The 14389-nt window shown below is 42.7% G+C and overlaps 1 long non-coding RNA gene and 1 pseudogene across 1 annotated transcript; one reads left to right on the top strand and one right to left on the bottom strand.

Annotated features, from left to right (window-relative positions):
* The first annotated feature begins 76 nt into the window (after positions 1-76).
* On the top strand, positions 77-10658 carry LOC150013402 (uncharacterized). The gene is made up of 3 exons (XR_016510809.1): positions 77-138; positions 553-635; positions 9995-10658. It is a non-coding gene; the product is annotated as an uncharacterized LOC150013402 (long non-coding RNA).
* Positions 8675-9664, bottom strand: LOC150013403 (ribose-5-phosphate isomerase pseudogene; annotated as a pseudogene).
* Positions 10659-14389: the final 3731 nt, after the last annotated feature.

Below are 14389 nucleotides of genomic sequence, written 5' to 3'. Positions count from 1 at the left end.
TCCTCCTGCCTCTCCAAGGCGCAACACCTGATTGGCCCAGCACTCCACCTGCGCCTGTAAGGGTTGTGTGGGAGAAGGGTCCGAAGCTCTTTAAAGTCTTGCAGTGACGGTCATTGGGGTTTCTTCTTGCTCAGCACGGTCTGTATACAGTATATCTCCTACGGTGACAAGTATATCTTACCGAGACCTGAAAGGCCAAGTTTAAATTTCGAATTTTCTGACAGGCACCCCTTAAGCCCCAACTAAATGTGGCACCTGGCAGACTGCAGTTGCTCTAGAGCCCCCGTGCACACCGGTGGACATCCAGTCCTTAAATGCAAGCTTTGTCCACAAAGCTGTAAATAGCTCTCAGCCATGATCGTTCCTCGAACCTAGACGTGCATACACATCTGTGGCCCAATCAACCGTGCGTGGATGGACGGGGGGCGGGGGGAAGGGAGGGGAAAGGCATTTAGCCGGTTGAAAGCTCAGGAATGTTTGGGCAGGGGATTCTCCGGTGAACTAGAAGCGGGGGAGAGCCAATCTGATTGGCTTGTCCCATTGTCCTTGCAGATTGAACCCTACGTCTGTTATCAAAGCCGGAGAAGAGCCAAAGCAGAGGCTTTAAGGATGGACCAGTATCCTGTCAAAAGGAGGTACTGTTGAACAACAAAACCCGGCTTGACCCTCTGTTCTCCAAATCTCCTTTAAGACTCATCCCCTCCTCTCACACACCCCGGATGCTTCGAATGACCCATATACCTGAGCACCCTTTGAGCACTCGTCATGCTTTTACCAATCTCAAACAGAACATTCCAAGTACAGTGCAAATAACCTTTCTTTTGCCCTGACCCTTTTAAAATATGTTGTCAATGCCTCATCACCCCTAAAAACAGTAGTATTTTCTAGAGACAGAGATATTCCCAAAATAACTACATACAGCCATCAAAATCAGGAAATTAGTATTGATACATTACTACCATATAATCATCATGCTTCATTTAAATTCACCAACTGTCCTAATAATATTTTTATCCTCACCGAAGGACATTTTTTATTGATCTTAAACAGAGACCAAGACAGAGAGTGAGAGAGAGAGAGAGAGAGAAACATTGATTGGTTGCCTTTTCATACACACCCCTACCAGGGATTGAACTCACAACGTAGGTATGTGCCCTGACCTGGAATTGAACCCACGACCTTTTGGTCCATGGGACGATGTTCCAACCAACAGCCACACCAGCCAGGGCCTAATAATATTGTTATAGGAAAAAAAGATCCTGTCCAAAATCACACATTGCATTAGGATGCCACAGCTCTTTAGTTTCCTGTAACAGTTCCTCACTCTTACTTTGACTATCATAAATTTGGCAATTTAAAAGATTACAGGCCAGTTATTTTGTAGACTGTTCTTCAATCTGGGTTTGTCTAATGTTTCCTAGTGCTTAGTTTCGGGTTATGCATCTTTGGCAGGAATATCACAGATATGTGGCTGTTCTCACTGTATCGTATCAGGGACAATTTTTATTTGCCCTGATTACTTTATTAACATTGATCACTTAATTAAAGTGGTTTCAACCAGGTTCAAGTAAAGCGATATCAACAAAAAGTTAATTTATAATTAATGAGCATTTTGTGGGCAGGTACTTAGAAACTAAGTAAATATCCTGTTCATCACACTTCCAATTTATTCATTTATTTATTTATTTCAGTATTGACTTGTGGATTCCTACTTTATTCAATAGATTAGAATATGCTACTATTGTCTCTTATGTTTATGTTTAAATTTTCACCGATTAGGCCAGTGGGAACCACATCAAGCTGGTTTCTGAATCACCATTAATCCTAGGAGCTTAGCATAGGGACTGGAACTCAAAGATGCATAATAATGTTGGTTAAAATGAACTGGCTTTGCGTTTACATATAGTAGATTCTCTGTATGTGTTGATTGGTTGAATGAAAATATGAACAATTAAGTCAAAGTTAAGGTGTGACAAAGAAAACAGCAGTGGCTGCAAGGAGTCAATTGTAGCTCTTGAGAGACGTGTCCTGGCCCCTCCTGATGGAGGGACATATTGTATGACCTTGCTACCCAGATTGTGATCCTCAGGCCAGGAGCATCAGTGTCACCTGGGAACTCATTAGCAGTGCAGATTCTGCAGCCCTATCAAATCTTCTGACTCAGAATCTGCACTTTAACAAAATCCTTAGATGATTTGTGTGCACTTCAAAGTTGGGAAACACTCTTGTATGAGACTGTTTCCTTTTAAAGGTACAACTTTACCAGTCAGACAGTCTGTGAAAGTCCTCAGCATTGGTTGCTTTATAGCTGGGTGGAAGAGTGAAGAGTACCATACATAGAATAAGAGCAAAGACTCCCAGAATTACCACAGGCAAGAATTCAAAATGACAGAGGTTCTATCTGGGGCAAGAAAGTGTTAATGGCAGAGAAGGGAACAGTAGTGTATCCCTATGTTGTTTAGTTACTTAACTCAAAACACATATACACAATATACATATAGTCGTCGTCGGCAGCCGTCCGTCTCGAGAGACGATGGTGTAGCTTCTTAAGATTCTATCTGCACCGCCGAGAATGGCTGTGCAGTCCGACTCGGGAGTGACACGGTATCTGTCTCCTCCCGTGTTGAATCGACATCTTGCGATGTCACTGGAGTGTCCTCTCTAGTGAAGCTGAAGCTACAGAGCCTGGGCAGGGTGATATGGAGGGTCTGCTGTTGCCCATGCAGCAGACCCCCACCTCTCTTCGCAGCTGAAGGGTCCAAGGGAAAGACGGAGTCAATACAGCTTGGCTTCAGGTGCGCCGCAGGAGTTGCCGGTGTTGACTACAACGTCAAACCGCCTTAGGGACTCCGGCTCTGGATTTTCTGTCGGGGTTTACTCCCTTAGCCTTTCCCCTGAAGAGGTATGCCGCAAGGCAGCGGAGGTTTTTTGGAGTCAGAGTTTTCCTTCTCTGATGTGCCCTGACTGGAAGATCGAACCAGCGACACTTAGCTCGCAGGCCGACGCTCAATCCACTGAGCCAAACCAGCCAGGGCTTATACATTTATATTTAAATGGGATGGGGCAAGATGGAGGCCTACTCAGTCAGTGACCAAAATGCAAAAAGCTGTAGTGACCACTTCAAAATTAGAAGCAGGGTAATCACAGGCAGAACTTACCAGAAATGTTTGTTTATAATTTTAGTTTGGAAATTCGGAGACTTCTGGAGTTGTCTCTTGTAAGAGGAGGAAAACCTGACACATTTTGAAAATAAGAAATGGGAGCAGGGAGGGACAGCAGAGTCCTTCTTTCTTGGGGCAGTATCTCCATCTGCTGGCATTCCAAGATATCACTGATGAAGACCTGAAAAGGCAGATCGGAGCCCCCACAGTGTTTGCCACAACTCACCATGTACTCTCAAAAATGTTTCTTCTTCTGCCTCACCTTTTCTCTTCCTTGCTTCTGCCTCTGACTCTCTTTTATTCCTTTCTCTCTCTTTCTGTTTGTCTTATTCTCCCTCTGTCTTATCCTTTCTCTACCTTCATATTTCTGATGCAGATTCTACTTGCATACCTATAGACATGGACGACTCATTTCTTAAAAGACAGACTTTTTACCTTGGTCAAGTTTTTCCTTACATGGAGCTAAATTTGCCTTCCATAGCTTCCCCCTGTGGTTCCAGTTCTGGTCTCCAGAGCCTCACAGAACATGACCAACTCCTATGCCCTGAGCCCTTCAAGTGCAGACTACTCTGATCATGCTTTCACTTATCTACTCTTCTCCTCCTCAGCAACTCTTTCCAGCCCCTCGCTATTTCACACACCAGGGTCTCTAGGTCTGTCCTCATCCTGGTCACCACTGCTGGATATACACTAATATATCTAGAGCCTTTTCAAACTGTGGGGCTCCAGATGAATCAATACTCCAGAAGACCCATCACGTCCCTTAAGTTACTTGCATGCCTCTCCTAAAAAAAAACAACATGTGCATTTTTTTCTAAGCTAAGCATCTACACTGTTCACTTAATTTAGTTGGGGCTAATAAGCAGAAATTCTTGACTTTGATTCTTCTAAGTCACATCATCTCTGCAATAAAAAAAAAAACTTTCAGAGTTCTGTATGAAGATCTGTTAAATTTAATTGTGTTACATCTAGTTTATTCAGATATTGTAATTTTTCCCAACAACATTTATTAGATTTTTAAATATCAAACCAATACAATTTTGATATTCAATATTATTTGTGGCTCTGTGGGGGGGAGGACTTAGAGAGGGGACAGTGCTGCTTCCTGGTTTCTGGAGGTTTGTCTGGGAGGAAGCTGTGTGCCGGCACTCACCCTGTTTCCAGTCACCTCACTTTCTCCCGGTATGCCACTTGTGCCTTTCCAGCTGTAGCCTTGTTGCTGAATCACAGAAGGGATGGGTCTGCCTAAGTCATAAGCCAGTGCAGGTGCTTTAAGAGGAGCCTCCTGATAATCCAGCAGTTTCTTCCCCTGCCCCAACCCCCACTTGTTTTTACAGTCAGAAGTTGTAAGGATTTATATTCCTGGCACCGGAAACCCTGGGCTGCTGGGTGGTCTGGTTTGGGGATGGGAGCCTCACTGTTCTGAGGTATCCCTCCCAATTTTTATTCACTACTCGTGAATGTGGGACCACCCATTCACCGCCTCTTGGGGCCCCCCCCTGCAGCTCCACCTCTCTCTGCTTCTCTGCCTCTCTGCCTCTCCTACTTCTGGGTGAATGTGGCTTCTTTAAATCCTTTATTGTCAGACTTCCATACAGCTTGACTTTCTGATGGTTCTGGGTGATATTTGTTTTGTAGACTAGTTGTAATTTTTTCTGTTGTTATGTGAGGAGGTGAAGCATGTTTACCTATGCCTCCATCTTGACCAGAAGTTCCCTCAACTTTTTCATACATTAAATTCTCTTGTATATTTAAGTCTATTCTGGACCCTCTGTGTTGATCCACTGGATTGTCGATTCATATACCAAGACCAAATGTTTTTATTGTGGTAAAACACATATATATAACATAAAATTTACCATCTTAACCATTAGAAGTATACAGTTCAGTGATATTAAATACATTCATAATGTGCAACCACCATACCATCTATCTCCATAGCTCTTTTCATATGTAAAACTGAAACTCTATACCTATTAAATTATAATTCATTCTCATCTCACCCAAGTCTCTGGCAACCACCATTCTACTTTCTGTGTCTATATTTTGACTACTAAAACCGAAATAAATTTTTGACTACTCTAATTACCTCATATAAGTAAACTCATACAGTATTTCTCTTTTTGTAACTGGCTTATTTCACTTAGCATAATGTCCTCAAGTTTCATCCATGTTATAACACATGTCAGAATTTTCTTCCTTTCTAAGGCCATACAATATGCCATTGTATTTATATACCACAGCTTGCTTATCCAGTCATCCATTGATAGACATTTGGTTTGCTCCCATGTCCTAGCTATCACAATGCTAATATGAACATGAGTGCACAAATATTTCTTTGAAACACTGCCTTCAATTCTTTTGGGTCTATACCCAGGAGTGGAATTGCTGAATCATATGGCAATTCTATTTTTAACTTTTTGAGGAACTGTCATACTGTTTTCCATCGTGGCTGTACCATCTTACATTCCTACCAAAGGTGTACAGGGTTCCAGTTTCTCCACATCCCTGCCAAACACCCCCCCTTTTTTTTTTATAGTAGCCATCCTGATGAGTGTGAGGAGATATCTCACTGGAGTTTTGATTTGTGTTTCACTAATGACCAGAGATCTTGAGCATCTTTTCATGTGCTTATTGACCATTTGTATATCTTCTTTGAGAAATTCCTACTCAACTTCTTTGCCCACGTTTAAGTTACATTTTTTGCTTTTTTGGTTGAGTTTTAGCTCTCTAAATCTTTTGGATTTTTTTTTTAAGTATGTTTTATTGATTATGTTGTTACAGTTGTCCCAGTTTTTTTCTCTTTGCTCCCCTCAGCCCAGTACCCCTGTTCCCTCCAGCAATCCCACCCCCTTAGTTCATGTCCGTGGATTGTCCATATAAGTTTGTGGCTTCACCCTTTCCTATATTATTCTTAACATCCCCCTGTCTATTTTGTACCAACCGATTATGCTTCTTAGTCCCTGCACCATATCCCCATTCCTCCTCCTTCCCCTCCCAGCTGATAACCCTCCAAATGATCCCCATACCTACGATTCTGTTCCTATTCTGGTTTGCTTAGTTTGTTTTTGTTTTTATTTTTTAGATTCAGTAGTTGATAGTTGTGAGTTTGTTGTCATTTTAATGTTCCTAATTTTGATCTTCTTTTTCTTAAATAAGTCCCTTTAACATTTCATATAATAATGCCTTGGTGATGATGAACTCCTTTAGCTTTACCTTGTCTGGGAAGCACTTTATCTGCCCTTCCATTCCAAACGATAACTTTGCTGGATAGACTAGTCTTGGTTGTAGGTTCTTGCTATACATCACATTGAACTCTTCTTGCCAGTCCCTTCTTGCCTGCAAAGTTTCTTTTGAGAAATCAGCTGATAGTCTTATAGGCACCCCTTTGTAGGTAACTCTCTGCTTTTCTCTTGCTGCTTTTAAGATTTTCTCTTTATCTTGAACCTTTGGGATTTTAATTATGATGTGTCTTGGTGTGGTCCTCTTTGGGTCTAGCTTGTTTGGGACCCTCCGTGCTTCCTGGACTTGTATGTCTATTCCTTTGCCAAATTAGGGAAGTTTTCCTTCATTATTTTTTCACATAAGTTGTTACTTTCTTGCTCTTCCTCTTCTCCTTCTGGCACCCCTATAATTTGGATGTTGGCATGTTTAAAGTTGTCTCAGAGATTCCTAAGCCTTTCCTCGTTTTTTTCAATTCTTGTTTCCTTATTCGGTACTGGTTGACTGTTTCTTTCTTCCTTATGTTCCAAATCATTGATTTGAACCCCGGTTTCCTTCCCTTCACCATTGGTTTTGTGTGGATTTTCCTTCGTTTAATTTAGCATAGCCTTCACTTCTTCCCTTATGCGTTTGCTGTACCTAAGCATATCTGTCAAGCCTGTGAGCATCTTTATCACCAGCATTTTAAACTCTGTGTCTGTTAGGTTGGCTATCTCCTTGTCGCTTAGTTCTCCCACTGGAACCTTGATCCATTCTCTCTTTTGGGCCATACTTCTCCGTCTCCTCATCTTGACAGGCTCCTGTGTTTGTTTGCCTCTGTGTCTTAGGTAGAACTATTGCACCTGTTATGTTGGGAGAGGCAGAGTCTTAGGTATTCATTAGTACCAGTTACCTGTTTCACCAAGTTGTGGCACTGTATGTGAGGGAAGGGTCTGAGAGGGAACAATGCCACTTGCTCAGCACCTGCCCCTTTTCCAGGCACTTATCCCACTTCCATATGGGACTGGCGCCTCTCTAGCTGCTGCCCTGGCCATCATTCCCAGAGTGGGTGGGTCTGCTGATGTTCTAGGACCATGGGGGCCCTTTTAACAAGCAGACTCTGCAGTTTCTTTCTCCACCTTAACCCCCACTGGTTTGCACAGTCAGAAGCAATGAGGCTTTATTTTCCCTGGTGCTGGAACCGTGAGCTGTGCAGTCTGGTCTGGTGTTGGGAGTGCTCCTCAGGTGTCCCTCCCTACTTTTTAAAAAGTGTGACTGCACTTTCCGCCAGTTGGCCGCTGCTGCCACCGCTGCAGCTGCTACCACCACCATCACACCGCATCCTCTCTGCTCCCCCTGCCTGATGAGTATTTCTTCTTTATATCTTTGTTGGACTTCCATGTGCAGCTGCTTGATTTTCTGGAACTTCTGATTATCTCTAGTTTTGAGGTAGTTGTATTCCTTCTTAGTTGTGGAGGGAGACGCAGCATGTCTGTTTGGACCTCCATCTTGGCTGGAAGTCTCTGGATGTTAATCCTGTATCAGATATATGATTTGCAAGTATTTTCTCCCATTTTGTGGTTTGCCTTTTTATTTTGTTGGTATATAACATTTTAGTTTCCATGAAATCCAATTCCTTCTTTTGTTATCTGTGTCTTTGGTGTCATATCCAAGAAATCATTTCCATGGTGTCATACCCAAGAAATCATTTCCAAATCCAATGTCATAAAGTTTTTATCTTATGTTGTCTTTTAAGCGTTTTATAGTTTTAGGTCTTACATTTAGGTATTTGACCCATTTTTAGTTAATTTTTTAAAAATTATGTTAACTAAGGGTTCAATTTTATTATCTTGCATGTGGATATCCACTTTTCCCAGCAGCATTTGTTGGAAAGACTGCCCCTTTCGCATTGCATGGTCTTGGCACCCCTGTCAAAAATCACTTGGTTTCATTATGGGCCAGTTTATTTCTGGGCTCTTTATTCCATTCCATTGGTCTATGTTTGTCTTTACACAAGCATCACATTATTTTGATTACTATGGCTTTATAGTAAGTTTCAAAATTAGGAAATGTGAGTCTTCCAACTTTGTTCTTTTTTTTAAATAATAAAAATATATATGTTTATATTTCTCTTTTTTAAAGAAGACGACAGTTAATAACAGTACTTCACAAGACTGGATTTAACTCCCCAACCCCTACCCTCCCAGCTGTCTACCTGGCACAGATGTATTAAGGCAAAGACTCCTGGAGAGGCATATCCCCCTTCCCGGTGGGTTGGGGACTCAAGGTGAACACACTTCACTCCTGCAGGATCAGTAGAAAGGTTTCTCCCTCATATTCACTGAGCCATCCTGTATCCCGGAGTAGACTCTTTCAGACATGCTGATGAGTAGGCCTATGTCCACCACACTTGGAATCATTTTGATAGCTGTGTTGTTCACTTCATTTCACTTGTGCACTCAAACTTCCAGTCTAGGATAGAATTCCCATTATCCATCATCATGGGACCTGCCTTGTTGACTTCCATTGGAAGTTCAATCATGCCCCCAAACTTCTGAGTCACAGCTCGACTCCCTGGGACATAGCTCATTAAGATAACCTCCTTGGGGACTCTTTTGTGCCCCAAGATCTTTGAATCTTCTCCTGACATCAATAATCAAGATACAACAACTGGCATTGCCCAGTACCATCTTATCCTGGGTCTGGTAGCCTCCACTGCCTGTGATGAGATTGAGATCAACATCTGGTCCATCATCACCATGGATGGCGAGGTCAATCTCTGGATGTTGGTCCAGGTCACTGAGAGTTAAGCTATGCTGCAGGATGAGCTGACAGGCCTTGAAGGAAGTGGAATTACAGAGGTTCACCTTCTCTTGTTTCACTCTTTCAGCTATTCGCTGCATAGCATGGAAACTTCAGAACCACTTTCAATTCCCAGCACTTGTTTACTCCTCACATGAATCTCCAACTCTGCTCTGTTTTCTAGCTTTTTGTCCTCTTCAGCCTTGGATATTAGGGAGAGGGCCAGGAAGAAGCTGTTAGCTTCCCTACTGCTGGTGTTTTTTTGGCCCGTGCTGCCACAGGTCCCCAGACTGCATTCACCCCAGAAGCTACACATGGGAACCTGGGACCCAGCTTTGGTCTTTTTTTTCCAAGATCTTCTTGGCCAATCAAGGTTCCTTAAAATCCCATGTAAATTTTAGGATGGATTTTTTTATTTTAGCAAAAAATATTGTTGTTGATTTTTTCTTTTTCACAGCAATTTCATTGAATCTGTACAATGCTTTGGGTAATATTGACATCTCAACAATATTCTTTCAACCTATGAACATGGAATGTGCTTCCATTTATTTATGTCTTAATTTATTTCAGTAATGTTTTATAGTTTTTATCATATATCTTTCCTTTTTTTGGTTAATTCCTAAGCATTTTATTGTTTTACAGGCTTTTGTAATTGTTTTCATAATTTCCTTTTGACATTGTTCAGTATAAGCATTTAGAAATGCAATTGAGTTCTGTATGTTGACTTTGCATCCTGGTACTTTGCTGAATTTTGTTAGCTCTAATGGATTTTTATGGAATCTTTAGGGTTTTCTTTCTTTCTTAGATCTTATATACCTGTTTATTTTTAGAGAAAAGGGAAGGAAGGGAAAAGAGGGGGAGAGAAACACTGATGTCTGGAAGAAACGTTGAGCAGTTGCCTCTTACACACCCCCAACCAGGAACCTGGCCTTCAACCCAGGCATGAGCCCTGACTAGGAATGGAACCTTCAACTTTCTGGTTTGTGGATTGCTGCCCAACCCACTGAGCCACGTGGTCAGAACTAGGGTTTTCTAAATGTAATATGTGCAAACAGAGATAACTTTACTTGTTCCTTTCCAATTTGGATATCTTTTATTCTTTTTTTGTCCAGTTGCTCTAGCTAGAAATTGTAATATTATGTTGAATATAAGTTGTGAACATGGGCTTCTTTGTTTTGTTTCTGATTTTAATGCAAGTCTTCAAGTCTTTCGCTGTTATGATTTGTTATAGTTTTTATTATGTTGAGGTAGTTTCCTTCTATTCCTTGTTTGTTGAGTGTGTTTTGAAAAGATGTTGAATATTTTCAAATGTTATCTGCATAAATTGAAATGATCATTTCCCCCCTTCATTCCTTTTTTGTGGCATATAACATTGATCAATGTTTATATATTGAACTAACCTTGCATTCCAGGAAAAAACCCTACTTGGTCATTAGTGATGAAGGAGCCATAAAATGCATATGTCTTTTTTTGTAATCCTCTGTAGATGCATATTCAGCTTGTTTTCGTCTACTAATAAAGCTATAATCAACAGCCTCCAATATATTTTCCCAAATTTGTGTATTTAATCTAGGTTAGTTTGTATATTTCAGAATACATTTCTAGAAAGGAGTAGCCAGTTAGAAAATGAATGCATTTTTAAAATTTTGATAGCTACAACTAAATTATCTTCAAAGACAGTGTCAATGGTACTCCCATCAACAATATAGAAGGGGGCATATAGTTCCCCTAAGTACTGAATATACAAATCTTTTAAACTTTTGCCAGGTTGTAAATTTGAGATTATGTCTAGCTCACAATATTTTTGTAAGGGTCGTGTGTGAAAAGAACTCACACCACCAGGCTTAGTCTCTTTTTTATCTTTTTATTTCACTGCCCCATCTGGCAATAAAATATCTGCAGGGGCTATAAAATGTCAGAGAATTTCAAAGAATAAAATTTACCATCAGACTTCATTGAACCTTTAAAGAAAGAAACCCCAATTGAAGTGTTGAATATGATCGTGGACACTGAGATAAATCCAGCAAGCAGGATGATTGGCCAGTAACGAACGGAGGACTGTGGCTCGCTCTGTAAGAAACAAGGACATAGTGACTCCCAAACCAGTAGAAATTCATTAGTAACAAAGGGCAAATGTAATTAAAGGATCTTAAGGGCAAATGTAATTAGAGGATCTCTGAGAAGGGAGCTGACAGCACTGGTATATCTGCAAACCACAGAAGGGGCAATTAGATAACCATGTTAGATTGTAACTCCAGAGTAACCAGTAATGGAGAAACGGGGAAGAAGGAGAGGGGAGGGGGAGCTAATTGCATTAGGGCGGGGAAGCTAATCACTCTCACTTTAGGGAGAGGAAGCTAATCACTTTAGGATGGCAATTTTAGGGTGGTGAAAATAATAACTTTCAGGGCAATTTTAGGGTGGGGAAACTAAGACTATAAAATCAGCCATCTTTGTCCACTTGGGGCGCACATTCTCCTGGCTGTGAGGGTGCGCCCGGCTCTGCAGACTCATGAATAAAGGCCTCGTTTTACTGCTCAAGTCCTGTGTCCCAGCTTTTATTGTGAGCATTTCTCACAGCTCTGACCAACAGCAGAGAGCGGGAAGCCTCATCATCCTTTTATTAGGATTTAAAAAGTTACTAGAACAGGGGGTGTGACATTCCGGCCAACAATAGGAGAATTTTACAAGTGAAAGAATCCTTACAAAGTATCATTAATATGTAAAATACAGCCAGGGTAACTCCTGGTTTAGCTAGCACCTATCAGGGAAGCAAAGCAGACCCACTAATCCTCAATGCCAGCTCCATTTTAAGACTTTATTAACAAGTAGGCAGATGGAGTACACAACAGAACTCGCTGTTCCCAGGATTCCATGACTCAGTGGCCTGAACGGCTTAAGGCCGCAGGCGGAGACAAGATTAGCTCATCATTTCCTGGGTCATGGGACGACACCTGGGCAGAGGAGCACGAGAATGCCCCTACCCAGAGATCTGTGTTCCTGCAACACCAATAGCAATATTTCCAGCCTGTAACATCTGAAGAGGTGCATCAGCTGTATTAACATTTGGTTGTTAAGTTGAGGTAGTGGGATGTACCTTTTAAAAGTCTACCCTTTCCCTCCCTCTCCCCCAAAACAAACCAGAGGCGGTCCCCAGTCTGCCTTTGTCTCCAGAACCGAAGCAGCTCTCAAACAGCTCCCTCGCCCCCACCCCACGGAAAGGCCCATTAGGAGCTTTCCTGTCCCTTCTTCACCAGAGGAAGGAAAGAGGGTTTCTCCCTGCCCCAGTGTCTAGGGCCCTAGGAGGCCACGCCGGCCAGTCTCCAGGGTTTGGGCTCTCTATCAAGAGTTCACCAAGGATCCCGAGAGCCACCCCAGAGTTTGCTGTTTTTTGACAGCATCCCACAGAAGTCCGCGACCGTTGCACACGTCCAAGTTTGTTTGGGGACGGGGTTGGTTTTGGGGGCTGCAGACTTATGTGAACTTCGGCGTGAAATATAGACCAACGTGCAAATGGGCAGCCTGGACCCAGCCGTCATTCTCCTCAGGTGCCAGAGCTGCAAGAAGTCACCCTCGAAGTGTGAGAAATGCTCACAATAAAAACCAGGACACAGGACCTGAGCAGCAAAGCGAGGCGTTTATTCAAGAGTCTGCAGAGTCGGGTGCACCCTCAGCCAGGAGAATGTGCGCGCCAAGTAGACTGGTTTTATAGTAATGCTATTAGCTCCCCCTCCCCTCTCCTTCTCCCCTGTTTCTCCATTACTGGTTACTCCGGAGTTACAATCTAAGGTGATTACCTAAATGCCCCTACTGTGATTTGTAAATATGCTAATGCTGTCAACTCCCTTCTCAGAGATCCTCTAATTACATTTGCCCTTGAGACCCTCTAATTACATTTGCCCTTTGTTACTAATGACTTTCTACTGGTTTGGGAGTCACTGTGTCCTTGTTTCTTACAATTGTCACTCCTGTGAGAAACGCTGAAAATAAAACACTGAGACTCAGGACCTCAGCAGCAAAACCTGGCATTTATTCTCGAGTCTGCAGAGTCAGGCGCATAGCCAGCCAGGGGCATGTTGGGGAAGTAGACAAAACTGGTTTTATACTTACGGGAATAGCTCCCCCTCCCTAACCCGATTAGGTCCCCCACACCTCTCCTTCTCCAGTTTCTCCATTATTGGTTAATCTGGGTTCACAATCTAATGTGATTAACTACTTAACTAAGGGTAATCTAGTTATAGGTCTATCTCCAACTTGCAAAGTTATCTAGCTATATCTTCCCATTTCTCTGGTGATGACAACCTTCCTCCTTTTGATCCCAGAGATATGTGTGAGGAGCTGCAGAATGTAATTTCCTGGCCCCTTTTCCATAATTTACCTGTTAATTATCTCCTACTGGTTTGACCACTGCTTCTTTATCCCTTACACTCCCTGTACTGGACTTGGGGCACTGTCAGACCCAACTGCCTTCAGCACTGAATCAACGTTTTTAGCCTGGATTTTGGCGAATTCAACCTAAACAGCTTTTTTGGAATTTATTTTTTCCAAAGTCTACAATGTGAGAATTTAACTTCTAAGGCCGTACGCGTGTGGGGTCCGCAAAGAGTACTCTTCCGACAATGAGGCTAAGGTCACCAAAAGGCCGGTGAGTGGGAAAATCCTTCAGGTCTGCGGAATGGTAGAACTCACTACCCTGAGGGCCCGCCTCCCGGCAGTCGTGATTTATGATTGGTGGAATTAAGCAGAAAACCCGTTTGCCTCAATCACCACGGGTCTTGATTGGCTGTGACACACATTCGCTTTTCTATAGCCCAAACCTAGAGCCGCATAGTGATGAATTCCGCCTTAAAGGAGTTTGATACCGGTTTTACCTGTTGTAAGGAAAACAGTGATTGGTCACAGCGCTCACGGATTCGGTCGGTAGTAAACAGAGAAATTCCTGGGACCGTGGATTGGTCAGTGTCCCGGGGCCTAGTAAATTCTTCCGATTCCGCGTGCTGGCTGGCTGCTCTCCTTCCCCGCCCCCGCTCCCTCCCTTTCTGATTGGTTACAGTTAGGCCCTAGGGGAGGAGGCGGTGTAGGCATTATCGCATAGCGTCACTTCCGTTTACTGTCGTCAGCCGTGGTCTTCTTAGAATACCGTGGCGAACGGGCCTAAGGAGCTAGGGGACTAGAGGCGGGGCGGGCGGGGAGGGCGGGCGCAAAGGGGAGGATATCCCATCACA

The sequence above is a fragment of the Furipterus horrens genome, unplaced genomic scaffold, assembly GCF_987537825.1.
Source record: "Furipterus horrens unplaced genomic scaffold, mFurHor1.1.pri manual_scaffold_4, whole genome shotgun sequence".
In the NCBI taxonomy this organism is placed as follows: Eukaryota; Metazoa; Chordata; class Mammalia; order Chiroptera; family Furipteridae; genus Furipterus; species Furipterus horrens.
Note: the sequence above shows the minus strand (reverse complement) of the source record. Positions and strands in the feature narration are given on the sequence as shown.